Source organism: Mastigoproctus giganteus, chromosome 6 (genome assembly GCF_048544385.1).
Source record: "Mastigoproctus giganteus isolate SK-2022 chromosome 6, ASM4854438v1, whole genome shotgun sequence".
Taxonomy (NCBI): domain Eukaryota; kingdom Metazoa; phylum Arthropoda; class Arachnida; order Uropygi; family Thelyphonidae; genus Mastigoproctus; species Mastigoproctus giganteus.
The window spans coordinates 69,933,485-69,951,737 of NC_143580.1; the positions used below are offsets into that span (position 1 = coordinate 69,933,485).

At 35.4% G+C, this 18,253-nt stretch overlaps 1 protein-coding gene across 3 annotated transcripts in view; it reads right to left on the reverse strand.

Annotated features, from left to right (window-relative positions):
* LOC150084399 (cell adhesion molecule Dscam1-like) overlaps nt 1-18,253 on the reverse strand; it is a 395,640-nt gene that overhangs the window by 223,393 nt on the left and 153,994 nt on the right. The gene's annotated exons all lie outside the window — the stretch shown is intronic.

Sequence of the window (18,253 nt, forward strand, 5' to 3'; positions counted from 1 at the left end):
CCATCCTGAGAATCCCGCCCTCTTGTTTTAACCGTCATGAAATTCTTTTACCATATTTTCAGTACAGTTTTGACATACCATCCTGTTACTTTTTTACCTCCTCCTTTTTTTAAAAAATGTAATAGGACGCAGTTTCAGTCATTTCGAAGTAGTGATTAAATCAGCAGAGCCAATTAATATTCTACAGAATTATTTCAACATTCATGAAGATATTCTTCTAATCTTGGCAGCCATCCTTCAGCAGATGTCAAGTTTCAATCAACCACCACCAGTTGCTCCACGAATACATCACTACAAAAGGAGTCCACAAGGTGGAGTTTTATCTAACCTGTTGCTTTCTGCCACACTTGAGCCGTTCCTTTCCAATTATCCTGATATGGTACCCTATGCGGATACCTCAAGCTGTTTATCTACTTTGATGACTCAAATCTAGACAGGCTATTCAATTATTAGTTGAATTATAAATCTGTTTAAACTCAATTAAGCTCGAAATTAACCACATTAAATCAGCTCAAATGACATTTACAAAGAAAAAACAAAAGAATCATAACTATCTAGAAAGATAACGCTCAAACTCAAAAATTCAAGTCCCATAAAGACCGTGGTCTCGTCTGCGATGAGGATCTTATATTTCTCCAGCAATTTAAAGAAACAAAAGTAAAAATATCAACAGCGCTATGGGGCATCAAACAGGAACTTACAGGTATAAACAACACCAAAATGGTCATACAGTATATTTAATGCATTACCCCAGTTTCCACATACACATCTGTAATTTGGTCATTTTCCCCGTCTATTGAAATTCCTCAACAGCGAACCCTCTGACGGATAAATAAAGTTACTCGAAACCCACCAACCATCTCGAAATGAGCGATGCTCACTAACCTGCAAGTCAGCCCTTGAAAAAAAACTTGTTGCTGCTAGAAATATCACCACCTTGTCTCAACTCATAACGAAGGAGATTGATACCCCCGTTATCGCCAGAATTCTGATAGACCCTCGAGGAGAAAAAAAGAAAACACCGCACCCTAGAGCTCTAAGCTTAATAACCTGGACTGCCTCGAACACTTGTTTCCAGCCAATATAATTCTTCTCTACAACATGCTCTGCCTAGATGTGCCAACAAGATGCGTAAGATTCTAAGGAATACAGAGCTCAAAGCCTCATCACAAACCTTTCAACTCATCCAGTTCTAATAACTGCCTGCCATTGACATGTGTTTTTCTAGTCTAATCATGTCTTCACCAATGTCCAACTGAACAATTTCAAAAAGAACCATCAAAATTTGGTGGTTCTTTTTGAAAATTTTGATGGTTCCCACAACAATAATACAACTATTTTTAAATGCATTTGTCACTGGAAAACTATTGTCAAGGTTAACCAATCTTAACGTAAATTACTGCAGTTTTAAATACTGTTAAGAAAAAAAAAAAAGAAATTGTAATTGTCTTCTTCCGAACTTATTCCCATACTAATGGAACTTTGAACTAACTCCCCCTAGAGGGATGCGTTATTTTTAGGGTGATACCGAGTCCCGAAGTTACACGCGACTCATTTTTGTCTTCTCAACGAATGCGCCGATGATAAACTATATCCTCCAGCTACATCATTCAACAACGGCGCCTGAGAAGCGCCTGCCTTCTTTTCTACCTCTCCAGATAAATTATTCCATGCAGTAGTCATTGGTATCTATTGGAAAAGTACTGTGCGTCTCTCTGAAGTGTGCGAAAACTTTCTCCACACACACACACAAAAAAAGTGACGCTGGTATTACGGACTTCTCTCGCGGAGGCATCAAATATAGGAAAGCCCGACAGCGGCGAACAAGGTCACGACACGTGGAAGCATACCCGGCATATTTTAGCAGCCGGCACATGTCCACTTCAGACAGACAGTGGCACTGTTGTGTTAGCACGGCTTGTCGGTGAATTATTGCGAAATCAACATGCTTCCGATAATTATCACGCTACTGAATACGTGGACGACAGCCACTCATAATGCAGTTCGCTTGCCGTAGCTTACCCTCTTCAGGTCGGGTAATTACGGCGATGTTTGTGCTCCGACATCCTCTTACTTCAATGTTCTTTCCGTTTTCCTCGCCATTAATATGCGCAGATTGTCGATAACCACTGCAAATCGCCCTTGTCTCTGATTTTGCTAATAAGCACACTACACTAATTTCGTTAATTTTGTCTTGTTGGAATAAAAGCGCACCGATTATCAGGAAATTAAGTGAACGATGAAATATGTTTGTTATTATTTGAATTTTTTTTTTTTTTTTTTGAAATATTGGACAGTTAAATTAGCATTTATATGAGCCTCGGTTCTCCTATCCCAGACTACTTTGTAACAAAACCTAATTGTAAAAGTTTTTCAGGTGAGGTAACTAAATCCACGAGGCTCATTATCATATATCTGTAAATTATAGCGTTTTTATATTTGTTTTTCAGGATGAAAAACTTGAATTTTCATGAGATCTTCACTTCAGTAGCGTGCTATTGTTCGCTGTGACGCACTCCATCCACCTGGATAGGCTTTCCACCAACGAACGATAAACTGCATTGGCTATACTTAGAGCCCTATATTCCGCGCCTTCCATTCCAACTTTTGAACATCCATGTCCTTGAACCGATTTCCACTTCTCTACGGACCAATTCTGGGTTTGTTGCAACCACGGCGAGGCCGCTGATTGCGATTGGTGATGTTTAGCTTATGCGCCGCCGCTCTCCCATTAAAACTAATGCTGTAGAATTCCGTACGTTGCGTGTTGTACGCACCTCAAGCTCTGTTCACGTCTTAAACTCCTGATTAATGGATGCTTCAAGGATGTCTTACATCCTTGTAAGACAGTGGAACTGCCACGCTTCTGTTTCACGATAATATCACGGACTGCCGTCTTTGGATGGCGTATATTAAGAAGTTATGTTCGGTTTTAATAATTTTTTAATTTATGTTAATATTCTTTAAAAAAACTTTTAACAGGCACGTTAAAACATATTAAATTATGCGCCTATTATCTTCACCGTCTGTCCGTTCGCATGTAATAACTCAATTCCCATTAGATGGAGTTGCATAAAATTTTGCGGTTCGCTCTATTAGAACGATTTTTCAGGTCTTCCTAAATTTCGTTAAATCAGACCAATATAAATCGGGCAATTATTATTATTCTTTATACATACATATATATCACATAGGCCATCTATGTGATATGTATTGTAATGGAAGCTCTGGATATCATGTTTGTTATTATGCTCTTGTCTGAGAAAGGAATCAGCAATGTGGTGGATGCGTGAATTTAAATAAATCTAGAAAAAAAAAAAAAAAAAACTTGGAAAAAATACAGAAAAAATTTTAAAAAGTACAATTAATAGTGACCATGATAACCTAATTACTTTTCAGACTAAAATTAAACTGAATTAAGAAAAAAAAAAAAAAAAAAAAAACACGACTACTTCACCAGGTGGCGCATTTCATTCTACCTTAGCCTATCCATCATATCTACCAATGCACAATTTTCATTAACCCGAAGTAATTTTCAGCCCGTTTTTCCAGCGCATAATTCTATTCTTAGAAATAGCGACTCCCCCTTTTCTTAAGCTGATTTCCAATATGAATTTTTTTTCGCTGACTCCATGCACTGAAAGGTACTATTACCTCTCTTTTCTGCTCCTTCCCGCTGCGTGAAGCACTCCTTGTATTCTCCCCCTTCGAAGAGGGCGTATGTACATCTTACCGAGAAAGGACCACAGGCGGAATATATGATGTTGACTTTGCCTCTGGCATTTTTTGAGCCTTCATCGTTATGTTACTGATAGATGTCAGTATTCTGCTGAGCACAGCACTTTCACTATGCCTCGTCTATCAATCGATCCGTTTACGGTTAGGCCTTGCGTTTAGCTTTGCGTTCTTTTCCGTCTTCGTAAGCGTTCTTTCGATTTCTTGCAAGAAATTCACCCTTCATTGCCCTCACAGCTCAATTGTTTGCAGAACGCTGTTTGCTTCCATCTGTCTGATCTTCTCATTTTCCATCGCGCCCCCTCTGGTGGCGAATTTTCCCCTCACGAAGATATGAATAATTTCAACGGTCCACCGCACTTTCTTAATCTTTCACTTACTAACTTCTGTCTTTTCTCCATTTACTTATTTCTGACTCACTTTTCACTTAGGTAAGCGTTTTGTTATAGTTCGCACTTCTACCGAGTAATTTACAGCAGAAGTTACTCGCTGTTTCTAATAATTTCAAACTTAGTTTTGTTTATAACGTTTCAGCATCAAATCGATATACTATACACGGAAAATCGACAAAAAAATTAAAAAAAAAAAAAAAGCCAAGCACATTACTGAACATTTTTTTGCGTCAGTTCATGATTAATATATTTTGTTAGCATTTTTAAGTACCGATTTAAATTTTAGCTCGAGGGAGGATCAACAATATTTAGACTAACCTTTGAAATTATTTAATTAGTAAACTTCCAATTCAGTCAACAAAAACTCATAAAGGAAATCGAGTCTTTTTAATGAATCCATTTCGTTTTTATCTCTTCTCTGTGACCGATTGCGCTGTTTGTGTACGCTTAAAAGAAGAAAAAAAAAAAGCAAGATTGCAAAATTCAAACAGTAGGCGCTTTTAAATTTATTTAACAGTTCTTCAGAGGCTATTAAACTATAATTAAATATCCTCTGGAGGCTTTTGTTTTAATAAATCACAAATGAAAGTGATTTGATCTGAGTGAGCGCAAAAAAAACAAAAAACTCATTGTTGAAGAAACGCAATTATATTCACGCGCGCCTGCAACAATTAGCATCCAGCAAAATGGCACTTTCATTGTTGCCAGTTCACCACTATTGATTTTAATTTTCTATTTATGCGTGCTTTTATCTCAAAGTAATTGCAGGAGGATTTTCATATTTTATTCGAAGTACTTAATCTTTAATATGGCCAATTTTGATGACGATAAAAATGAATTAAAAGAACAAGCCTGTTCAATTCGATATGGAATTTATAAAAAAGAAAGAACTCTTGCGGTTTTTAATTAATACAGTTTAGATCGAGAAATTAAATTTCAATCTTTTGGGTAAGAGAAAGAAACGAAGGGAGTTCTGAACGGAAAGAAAAACAGGGTAAGGCAAAAATAATATTTTCCATCACTCAGCTATCCAAATGTTAAATATTTAAACGGATCCGTATGTTTGTCAGAGGGTTCTGACAAGAGTGTGGTAAACAGATGATTTTTCCAACCCGTTGGACTGTAAAATTAGTCGATGGTAATTATACAAAAATAAAGGGAAAAAAAAGGGAGTTTGTATGATGCTTTTTATTTTCTTAATTGCATCCTGAATGCTAAAAACGGAAACAACAAAAATTGGCGGGAACACGTCAAGCCCGTATTTGTTGGTTTTAATTCCAAGATCGATCACTCATTAATATTTATTAATTACACAAACAATTAGATCGTTGAGCTGAAGAAAAATAAGAGTTCGAAATGGGTATATAATGATGATCAAGTAAAGTGAAAGTGGCGCCACCTATGGGAAAAACAAAAATAACCCGAAATTGCTACACAACGTTTAAATAAGTAACAAAATGAAATTTTACGGTCGGATTTATTATAAAACTGTGCTTTTCGGAGTGAATGCTGCGAATTAGATGTCTTTTATTTGGTTTCTCTTTCAGACGGAAGGGTTTGATAGCCCGGACAGCTCGGCATTGACTTCTTGCAGATAAAGATAAGTTTGCGTACACATTAAAGTTTCTTCGACACAGCTGGACGTGTACGTCACGCAAATGTAACTGTCCAGACATTCATTATCTCCATTGATTCGTGTAAGTTAGGAGTTCTGATTTATTGAAAACCATCTCAGCAAGAGGTAATTAATTGTCCTGTTCCAGTAACAGTGACATCGCCACCTGAAAGAACTGTTGATTAGTGAAACTACCGAAGAATTTCTTGGAGAGTTTAGTTTTGTTTCTTTTCTTACTGGAAGTTTAAAGAGATTCGTTTTATTCAGCGTCTTTGAGATTCAGAGCTTAAATTTCCATTTCAAGTTCTGATTAGTTGTAATGATGGCGAAACTGTGGTGATAAAGGAGCAGAAAAGTCGATATAATTAGCAGGAGGGACGGTTATTTCGGTGGTTTTACGAGTAGAGGAAGACACGCGTTACTTTATTTACTTTCGATGATAAAATTTTCTAGTCTGGGCTCGAATGGAAGGCAGATTTTCAACAACATTGTATAGCAGTCGTTCAGTTCATCCGAGATGAATGCATTTAATATTTCCTAATCTCTTTTAAACCATAACAACTGTTTATAAATTCAAATCAACATTTGCGTCCTTTTATTATGATAATATGTAGAACAGCTAGGTTTATACGTTCCATCTGCACAATAATATGTAAATTCATCCGGTCCAGCTATTTAGTTAAGAGATTCCATTTACACAATGCCATCTTATCTATCAATGCTCGCGATATCTCATTAGCTTAATCTCTTTGGTCGCTTAGAATAATTTACCAGACAGTATTCGTACACAGAACTCATTCAATGTGCTATCTACCTTAATCTATGCCATCATTGCAAATCCCTAGTCAACCTCAGTTAGCCAGCAAACCACCAACATGCCTATACGCATTCACGCATTCCAATAGAACATCTGCCAACCACAGTCATAAACCTCCAAAGCAAGAGTTGTTACTTGTACTTTTCTTCGAAAATATTATCAGTGAAGTGGCCGAAATTTTTATTGGAAAAAAGGAACTTGAAATGATACTTTTAATAATTAATTATAAGAAATATTATTATAATATCTTTAGAAACATCGATTTAGTAATATCGATAATCTTATTTTGCTCTTCGATTATCACAAAAAATAAATAAATAATAATAATTTATTATAATAATAAATGATTTAGCTTTCGGAATTCAAATCCACTTCCTGTTACTTACTTCCGAAATTCGATTCACTTCTGGTTAATTACTTCCGAAATCCAATTCACTTCCGATATGATAGCTACTGCTATATCCAATGAGGTTTAATTTTGAAATATTACGCATAAAAGGGTTACAAGATATATCTAAGGGGTCTTTTTACCACAGCTATATTCTGCTCTTCAAATTTTCCAATTTTCTTACTTCTAACACTTTTGAATCCCCATCTAATGAACTCTTTTCTTTTTGATGTTTACCCATACTACTTTTAATGTTATGGAGCCTGGGATAATAACACGATGGCCCTTAATTTTATTTAAACTAATTTTATGAAAACATATTCATTGGATGTTGTTATTATCAAAGATTTATAATTAAAGAATTTTTTTTCATGTATCAATTAAAATTGGTTTTCGCTCACACGTTTCAAAAATCGCAAACTGTGATGCAGTCTAAGAATTTAAGCCTCTCATTAATGGACAGCATACGCGTCTTCAATGGAAAAAAAATTAAAATATAAAATGAGACCCCATGTGAGACGAAGATCCAGTGATTAAGGATTAAGTCTGCATATATTACATGTTTTTATCATTACAAGGTGGATTAAAGTCTCAAATAGAGCCACTCATTATATATTCACCATTTTCACTCCATGTCTTTCGTAGTTCATTCCTAGTTCGTCTATTGAGGGTGATGTAAAAATAAATGCATTAAAAGCTGGCATTGGGGCATTGGAGGTCCAAGGAAAGGGGGAGTGATATTAAAAATATGTTTTGGCAGCGCATTAAATAACCTTGCTTTGATCACACCATGCAAGGGAAACATTACCTTGTTTCGCATAAGAATAATTCCCTGCAGGTTCTCTATTCTGAATAACGAATGGACTCCACTGAAATTATTTGCTTCGATTGCAAAATGAAGCGCATATTTAACACTCTCCTAAATATTTCATTAACTATTAGTCAGAACCGTTATTAATTAATTAACCGTTAGTCAGAAGTTTTTGAAAGTTGAGTGTCAATCGGCCATGTTTTGCAGCCATACTGCGACTCCTGAGGATGCATTTCAAAAGCATTCTAAAGATGGACGACAATTTTTTGGTACAGAACAGCCATCAAGCTTTGGTCAAACTGAACGAATCTGCCTGGGGCTATTGTTGTTATTGGGTTCAGGGACATCAATGACTTAGAACATAATGCGCCGCTATATATATCATGTCTGTAAGCTGAGTGTGTTCTATAATTTATTTGATTGCTGCTGGATGAAAAATCCAAGTTTCTGGAAGAAAAACCATGCGGTCCTAGCCTGAGACCGTTATTGAGAAGTCCCACTAATAGGACTTAGGCTCCCCAACATTTTTAGTCATACGAACGGTCCACAAGTTTTCCCTAGCGCTAATCGCATCTCTTGGATTCATTTAAAGACACCGGAGTGGTTTATTGTACGTGAAAAACAAACTCAGTACTGAGTACAAGGGAGCTAAGTGTCATCCCTTTCAGCAAGCGAACGCTACTAATTGAAGAAACATCGAATAATTTTGGTTCTCCATAACCTAATGAGCGAAAAGGTTATTTTTACTCCCACAGGGAAATAATCGAAAAGGAAAGAAGCGAAATTTGCATTAAAAAATACCTCTTTAGGCATTCGTTTGAATTTTTATTTGTTTATGCAATACGTCGAGTGTAACTTAGCATATTGCAAAGCTCATTTGAACGAGGCGAGGCACTGCATTTAGAACCAATCTATCATGTGGGCTCAATCTGCGTCTGCCCGTAGAAAATCTCCTTCGTATTAAAGGAGGCGTTTTCGGTATTAGTATATGCTCCTATACATTGCCATCATTTTTACATAATTTGTCACGCATACATTGAAATATGGAGTCGCTAGGCACAATATTTGCTTATAGTTGTATGCTTTTAACAAGGCATTACAATGGAGGGAAAAAAATCTAAGAAAGGAAGAATGAAAGTCTCAGCATCTTTGTACATTCACTTTACATATGAAAGTGTTACCTTCACTTCAAATATCCAACTCATTTTCTTCTTCTTTTTTCTCCCGGATATAATAACATCTCGGGCAACAAATATACACACTCGTTTGATGCAAAATACTTGGTTGGAAATCACATGTAAGTCTGTGTTCTTCAACGGAGAAATCAAAGTAATCTGGGTAAACATATATTGAAATTACTTTCTGGGGGCCATAAAGCGAGGCTTTGTTATGCTAATTATATGTACACATCTAATCCGTAGGTAGCTTAAACCATAGAAGCGTATCGACCGCGTACTGTACGCGACATTTAGCAGTAACAAAGTCACTTTGCTTGCTTAACACGCAACAGTGACTCTGCTAAGATGAGGATAGTTGAAATATTCACGAATCACACAATTGCAGTCTTTTCCCACCTGAAAATTAGCGAATGCTTCCAAACATCACGTTTCTAAAGATCCGTATGGCGATTTTAATTATTGGCTAATGTTCTACTTCCTTAATCCTGGTTATTAATTAAAATTGCGATCCCCATATTGTTAAAATTGACAACGGTTTTAACAATTACACCGTTTTCTATTATATTCTGTTAAGCACTCTCATTGTCCAGCAAAGTGTCATTCTTTTAAAACAATAATTTAACACTAATTAAAATAACTAATTATTTTAATTAGTGCTTTCTATTATACTGATATTAATAATATATTTTGCAGGATGGTTCGGTATACTGATAAGGCTTACTTTAAAAGTATTGAAGGATGGTTTAATGATTTGATTTTTAATTACTGATTTCTTGGATATTTTATAGAAAGAAGGTTTCTTGGTTGTAGGGAGGATCGGTTCACTTTATATTAGATATTATTTTAAACTTTTATTTGAATCTGGAGGTTTTTTTTGAAGCTTAAAAGTTCAACCGGGATCCCCAGAAGAAATAACTAAGAAAGAATTAAGAAAAAAAACTAAGAACTTTAGACATTAATTGTAATCAGGGAACACGTAAAATAGAATTTAAAGGTAGAATCAAAAAAAAAATAACTTTAAATATTTTAAATAAAAATAATTATAAAATATTACTCACAAATTATTTCCTCTTCAATTCTATTAAAATCTTTTTCTCATTCAAATTATTCGCTACTTCTTAGCTCGCGATATAAAAGTTGCATTTGAGAAAAGCATCTTAGCTTATTCATCTTGTTTTTCCATTTCACTCTTTTCTGTCCCTCAGGCATTCAACAATACCCGGAACTGTACATTCTATAAATCTTTTCGGTGTTTCCCTTTCAATTTTCCATCTAAGTTCACACCCTTTCTATTCACTCCAACTTCCTAGGACTGTGTGTTCTCTTTATTTATTTTTAACATCCTCCTCTCCATCAATAGGTTTAGCAGAACTCCTTTACCAAAACTACACCATTTACATCATTCTTCACTTGCTGATAATGGCTATGTTTCATTGTGAAGACGTTAGTTCCAACACACCATTAACATTCGGGCTATCCACAACCCACAGAGAATCGGTCATTAATTTTCTGTCTCCATCAGGCTCTTTCAAGATGCAGCTGATTATTACAATTTAGGATTTACTATCCACAGTTAAAGAAATGGGATAGTCCTTCATTAAATAATGCATTTTTCATCCAATTAAATTTATTGGTTTTTTATTTAATCTATAAAATACAACATAAGATACTGGATGTTCTTCTGAACATTCTGGTTAGTTTTCAGAAAAAGTTTAATTACTAGACCAAACAATTATGTTCTTTTCAATCTTGATACCAGTTATTAAATCTGACTTCCAACTGTTACATCCTGTGATAGCGTTTTACTATGTCTAAAACGATCCAGGCCATCAAGTATCGTTATAAAAGATAAGCGTCAGTAAGTAAGGGTTTGTCTGTATAGGAAAAACAATTATCTCAGCATTATTTTCGTATTACTGCACGTAATGTCTTAATGTCAGTTTGATTGCTTTCCATAGCTGTCTTAGAAACATTCATATAGACTACAGAGAGCAGATTAAAAGATATAATACACTTTTCTTACCATAGTTACATAAATCTTTGTATTTATTCTTCATTTAACATTATCCAATAATGGGGTATTTAATGGCCAAAAGATTTTATATTGTTTTTCAATGTATTACCTTACAATTTACCTCAACGATCCAGTCTCCATTTTGAGATTAATTTCTTATTCGAAATTTGGTGCTTGGGCACCAAAAATTAGGTGCCCAAACACCAAATTTCGCCATATACGAATTTAAGATTATCGAATGCTTTAAAGATAGCTCTTTTATTAATAAAACTACAGAAAACTAATAAACACACGCTATTTGATTATTCTACAAAGACATTGACTGAAAAACTTCCAGCAAGTTAATTCGAAATCCACCTGAATTTGAGATTTTACTTTTCCTTCAGTCCGGTTGATTTTACAAATCAATGTTATTTATTATGCGGTTGCTAAGAAACGTAGAACCACATGTTAAAACCGAACCGGAATTGTGGTTTAATGCTTTTAAGACTATAAATAATCAATGATACTGGAGTGTAATTTAATCTCTCATAAATAAAATCATCTGAATACATCTGTAGAGTGTTTTCTAGTGCTCTGTTGAATTATGGAGCAAAGTATTAAAACACAGCAGGTGAAGTGAATATTTTTGATTCAATTATCAGAGTATAAATAAATGGAAATTCAACTAACAAAGAATATACGCATTTTAAATTAACCCGTTCAGATAATGAACAAGATAATGACTCCTGTTGATTAATTTAAAAGTTTCATTTTAAAAGGGAAGAAGAGATAAAAGAGACAGAACAAGCAATGTATGATTTTTCTGTCCAGAAAATTAAGATTTTTCATAACTCAAAATCTTAAAAACTAAAATAACTCCTGTTGCTTTAAAAGCTCCATGGATTTGAGAGATTTAATTGTATGACGAAAATTGTGTGTATACAAATTTTTTTCACAATATAAAATGCTCAAACTCAGGCTCCTATAATTCAAAGATAATGTAAGCTTAAATCCTGCTTATACATTGTAAATGATCCTGCCGTTTTTACATTACTTTTAAAACTTTAAAATTTCGGTTTAAGGTGTCTGAAATCCAAAACGTTTTTTCTACTCGTATTAAGCTCTTCATAAAAGCAGGAACCATAGTTAAACAGAAGAGAAATATGTCATTCTGGCCCTGGTAATTCTGGTCATTCTGGCCCTTTCTCCAGTCACAGACAACAGAATTCAGGCGTCTCCAAACGAGCGAAAAGTATATAAATTTCATATGATGAATAAAGGTTACACAAGGATTAACAGAGGTTGAGATTACTTCTCACTGTCATACAACTCCCTCCAAGATCTCGTGCTGCAAGTTATTAAGTAGATAATAAATTCCATTCCTCTTTGAGGGCAGATTCATTTAGTGGGGCAGGATGGCGATTTGCAGTTATCTTTGTGGTATATTCTATAGGTCTTGGGGGATCTGGAAAGTCACTATTCATTGGATAGCTTGGCTTTTCAGAAATTTCTCATCAAGTTTAACCCTATGGGGAAGTAGGTTATTGTGCGTGAAAGAGAAATGATAGCTGTAGCTGGAATAGTTTCATGTAGAGCAAATCTCTCTTTCGTCATAACAAATCTCCAGCAGAGCGGAGAGCATGAAACATAATGCAAGTAGGGTCAACTTTACAATGCCTTTAAAGACTTCGTTTTGGTCCTTGAAGAAAAATACTCGAATTAAATCAGTGTAGGTTAAGGATAAATTAAAAACAACACTCAAACGATGGAATTCATTATAGCAAAGATTTTCCATATTTTAGTAGTAGCGCATCAGGTAGTCTGGTTACAAGATTCTTCACTGATGCTTATCCTGTTTTTAATTAATAAACACAAAGATTATTCAGGGACTTCAAAAAGAGTACTATGGTTTAAAATCGTTTCTTGAATTTAACTTTATGAATTCCGAATTCAATGATGTTAGCCTGAATTATATCCAGCTTTTGCTTAAAGTTTTATAACTACTATTGTTGTTGTTATTGGGTTTTAGGAGCATTAGCCACTAAGGATATATTGCTCTGTGTATACTGTCTGTAAATTGCGTGTGTTCTGTGGTAGATTTTCTGTTTTGTTTGTTGGATGAAAAACCTGAGTTTCCAGGAGAAAAGACCATGCACCCTTGCCTGAAACCGACTAACTGAGCCACGTTGTGAAAAAGGCCCATAAAAATTCCTCTCGTCATCGACGGGACTCGAACCTAGGTCTTTACCACCCGGTCCTGCCCACGAAAGCTATAAACTCCTACTAAAAATATAAGAAATTTATATATCAGCAACCTAATTCGATTTATTTGTAGTACTTCCTACTAAATTTTATTTATATTTTAATTTAGGGCAACCACGTGATCTCAGCCGTTCTTTTTTAGCTTTTTGTTGATATCTTCGTCGGTTTAAAAAAACACATTTTTAAATATTAAAACAAACAAAATCGAATAATGAACAAAGAGAAAACTTTTTCAAATATCTTAACTGTATTATTTCAAAGGTACCACATTTTCTTGCGTACTTCTTCGATTTTCGAAATTTTCCATTAAAAAGTATTGGTTCTCTCATTGGTAATTGTGTTTGCAACTAGAAATGTGTCCTCATAAACCTTGAGTGCTCTGCGGTAAGGGCTCCCTTTCTCGTGAATTATTAATCTCGAAATCAGCAAAGTTTCTAAATTTTCCGTAGCTGCCTAAAAGAATAGCCTGGAGAAGTTGGCGAATGTTCTCTATTTTCTCCACCAGATGGCTTCTCATGGTTCTCAATAGCTTTGTAAAGATAGCAACGGAGGTTTTATGTAGCATTTCGTCCGCTCACCGCGATTCGAAAAGAGACAGGTTATTAGATAATATCTTCCACTAAACGCAAAGGATGAAGGCAGAGACGCAACAAATTTCTGGTTTAGAGAGATTTTCTGCTACCCTCTCCAACACTACGAGAAAGACCTACACGAATGCTATTGGACAAATTGAAGTAAAAGTTTTCACTCAGAGATGAGTGCGAACTGGATCGATTAATGGCTGGAAAAGTCTGGTTAGAAAATTACTTATTTGTCCATCCGTAAAGTGTTTAATTACTGAATTTAAAGTGGTTTTAATAAATATTTATAAACATCCTTATTGACGTACTCGAAGATTGTAAATTTAAATTATAAATTTAAATGCAGCATCCCTGAGAAAAAATTAAAATTGCGCAGTATAATTAGAGTTGTTTTGCCGAATTTTAATTAGGCAGTGCAACTTTACATCATCCTGCCTAATTAGATGTTACAACTTAGGCAGTGTGCTTAAATTTAGGCAGAATAATTATTGTAGTCTGCAATTATCAGGCAGCAAGATTGTAAGGTTATCCTTACAGGAATTTAAATATTACCTTATAATATAAAAATATACAGCCAAGATGGAAAAGAAATAATCAATATATTACAGCCGTTTCCTGAAGACAAACACTCAGGTATTTTTCTTGCAAATATACAGCGTTCATTAAACTTTCAATAATCGGAGTTCTGTTCACTTGAACAACGGTTGATTGTTTTCAAATCTGGAATATTTTCAGAGGTTTGTTTTCAAGGATGCAGAAGAAGATTATAGAGAAAATTTAGTCTGGAAACTTGGCAGTAGAGGCCCAAGAAAGTTTATTTGTCCATCTAAGGGCAATGTGTATTCAATCAGTGTAGTCTTTCATTGGCGACAATGTTCTGGAAGCAAATATCAGAATTTTCGACAATGACGCAGAACATATTAGATGCGATATTGGCTAATGTCATTTATGATGTGTTTCAAGCTTGAATAGGCTACTAGAGTGCACCAAACCTTTGGAATAACTCTACGTACAACAGTAGTTCAACCTGGATAACAAGGACAGCGACTATGTTCGAAACTCAAGAGTCTGTATCCTGGTTTTGGTGATGTTTGGTAGAAAAATCCTTTAAAATATTCTCTGTGCGTGGAGAGCGATAATGCATAAACACAGCTGTCCAAGGAACTACTCTGTTGCAATGACCTTATCATATAAAACGGCATAAACAACGCTGTCAAGGGACAGACCACGTCACAAGTTCTGTTAAACATTTCTCCTCAAAAAAGTGGAGACTAACTCATCTGTCAAACTAAAAACATTCCTGGATCGCATGAAGGTTGCTGTTCAAATCGGACAGCTGTGGAAATTCAAAGCTCCAATCAAGGGAAGGTGAACATTGGCACATTACATAATATCTCAAACATTCCCCACTTCAAAAACTTAGTTTCACAAGAAATACTTACCCTGGTTGGCGAGTCCTAACTCTGCTGAATACTTAAAATATCAACATTCCAAATTTGAATGCAATCAATCTAACCGGCCTTTAGATCGACAGAGATGACCTTGACTATGGGAACTTTAATTATGACTACCCTGTATATTAAATGCTGTTTTGCCTCTTGACTGACAGAAATTAATATTACTTATTTAACGTTAAATGCCTTTCATTAATACGTTATTAACAACGCCACTGCGCTCTCTTAATTATATTGCGCGTGGTGTGACATCAACTGTACCATTGAACTGATATAAATTAGTTAATAGAAATCTATTATTAAATATGGTTGGTTGATTAAAGACAAAGTTGTTGCCAGCTAGGCAAGCAACTCTAGATTCACTAAGCCTAAACGGATATGATCAAGAAAATTTCCAGTCAACCTTGAGGTTTTTCTCTGGTTATTTTGACTTTTTCAAAATAACTTGTAAAATCGCACGTACTAAATGTACAGGTAGCTGTATACAGACACAGAGTACACGTACACGCTGAATGCGTAGTTAAAACGAGGCCTATACTCTTTAAAAGAATACACGTGGAATCTAAATTATTCTTCGGTTAAACCAAAGTGTATTAAGAGATCCACTTCAATATATCTTCGCAGCTGCTAATTATCCTTTCAACCATGCATTTCAAATGAGATCTTCTACAAGCTGTAAGATTTTTGAAGTGAAATATGATTCAGCTATATTCGCTGATTAACTTTCTAGGGAATGTGTATAATGAGACTAAAATTAACAATATTTCCTTTAATTCACAGAATGTCTTCGCTTCTCAGCATCGTAGTATTTATGTAGGCTTTTGGAAAATTCCAAATTCCCAAGGAAATTAGTTTAATTTCGTACAGACCAATTGTATTCGGTGGTAATTATCAGCGAGGATTATATTTGATTATCTAGCAAGCAACACTCAATCATTTTACTTCGTAGAAACAGAGGACATGCATGAGTTATTACTATATATTCTGTTTGAAGCTCTAATAGGATTATAAACAATGTTAAATTGTTGCCATGACAAACCATCTGTCAATGCTTCAAGTTGTAATTTTGTTCGAGAATAAATTATTAATCAGATTATTGATTTGGGACCGTTGAATTGCCTCCATACCAAGCTACAACGGGGCAATTATTCTGTTTCGCTTCAGAATTCAATAGAAACTTGACTCCTGCTGCTTTTGTTTCCCTGGTGATCAAAGTATTCTACTTACAAAGGGATTTGTTTTTAAAGTTGAAATAATTAAAACAGATTTTATCGATACGAAAATGCTCAATTTTCAGAAAAGAGAAGTTTCGCAATCTCTCTGAGTTTCATAACGAGTTTGCCTTTCTTATGATAATTACAATGGGTTAGAAGAAGTGATTGTACGACTTGGGTTGCATATTTATTTATTTAAATCACTTTTAAATGTGTAGTTATCAATGCCATCTCAAAACGACCAACAATGCTAGAGGACCACTCGTGAAACAAAGGTCTAATATTTATATTAAATTATTTCTACAGCGGGTTTAAATATTAAACTTAAAATACACAGAAATAATAAATAAAAGTTTTAAGTCAGAGTAAAGAGGCATGTTTCTTAGGGCCGATTCCAATCTATTGGGACCTAGGAGCATTTGTACAAAAACCCACCACCGTGGACATCCATGGTTAGAAATTTCTGACAGGTTCGAAGCAAGAACCGATCGACACTTTATCCTGTTAATGGGTAGCTACAAGGCAGTTTTATTATTGGGATGGAGTCCGTTGGTGGTAGGGTAAAGGAGGGCAATCGTCGCGAGGCTTGGAATTTCCATCTTCTCCATGACGAGCTTTGCAAGAATGGAAATGAGTTCGAAGATAAGTTGCCACTTGGATTCAATCCATGTTAGGAATGGAAAATACTTCTTGAGGTGGTAAAAGGTTTTCTAAATTCATGGTTGAGTCGCCTGGGAATATAGAACTCAAGAGACAGGAATAGCCTGAGATTAAGGCTGGAAGAGAGGCACACAGAACGATACACATTTTGCTGCACAGCGTTACAAGTTTGGAATTCTATTTCTTTGTTATTTCTGGTCCAACACGCTACATTGCCCCACAAAGTTTCTCCTTTTTGTATCTCTCGAGGGGCAAAGGGGAATCTGTCGTCCCCACCCATGCATAGATTTTTTGTTGTAGTATTCTGAAAGGGATGTACATTTAGGTTGACAGTAATGCTGAACGATATTTGAAGGTTCTTTGTTCAGGGAGAGAAGCGGATTATACTAATATTATTGAAATAACTGGATAGATTTTTTGTGCTGACTACAGAAATACTTAGAGATTAATTGGTATTTAGATTATCGCTGGTGGAATGAACAAATGACAGGGGGAGGTTACTTAGGGCAATGAACGAAGACCCAAATATCTGAGTTGATCTAGGAGACCACTGATTGGATCATAGGTCTCATTTCTCAAAGTAGATATACACTGAGTGATCATTGAATTATGACCACCTACCTAATACTTTGTAGGTCCTCCTTTTGCCCTCAGTACAGCAGCTATCCGACTTGGCATTGATTCGACAAGATGTCGGAAGCGTTCGGGAGGGCCAATCAAATTATGTGTAATGCGGTCAGCAAAGCACGTATGGAGGTGATTGGTGTATCCAGACGCCTGATATGCTTTTCCATAGTATCCCACAAGTGCTCTATGAGATTGATGTCGGGAGAGTTCGGAGGCCAATCGATATGCTGGGTGATTTCAATTTGCCTCTAATTGATTGGAGTAAATGGGAAGGAAACTCGACATGGGGAACAAAATTTTTAAATCAACTAGATGACTGTTATTTGTATCAACATGTCAGGGAAAGTACTAGAGAAAAGAATATCCTAGACCTCATCATCACACATGAATCAGATGACATAACAGGGCTGACAGTAGAGGAACCAGTAGCAGGAAGTGATCACGGAGTTCTACGGTGGATGATGACGAGAGAGGTAGCAGAAGTAAAAGGCAAAGGAATGGGTTTTAATTTCAGAAAAGGAAA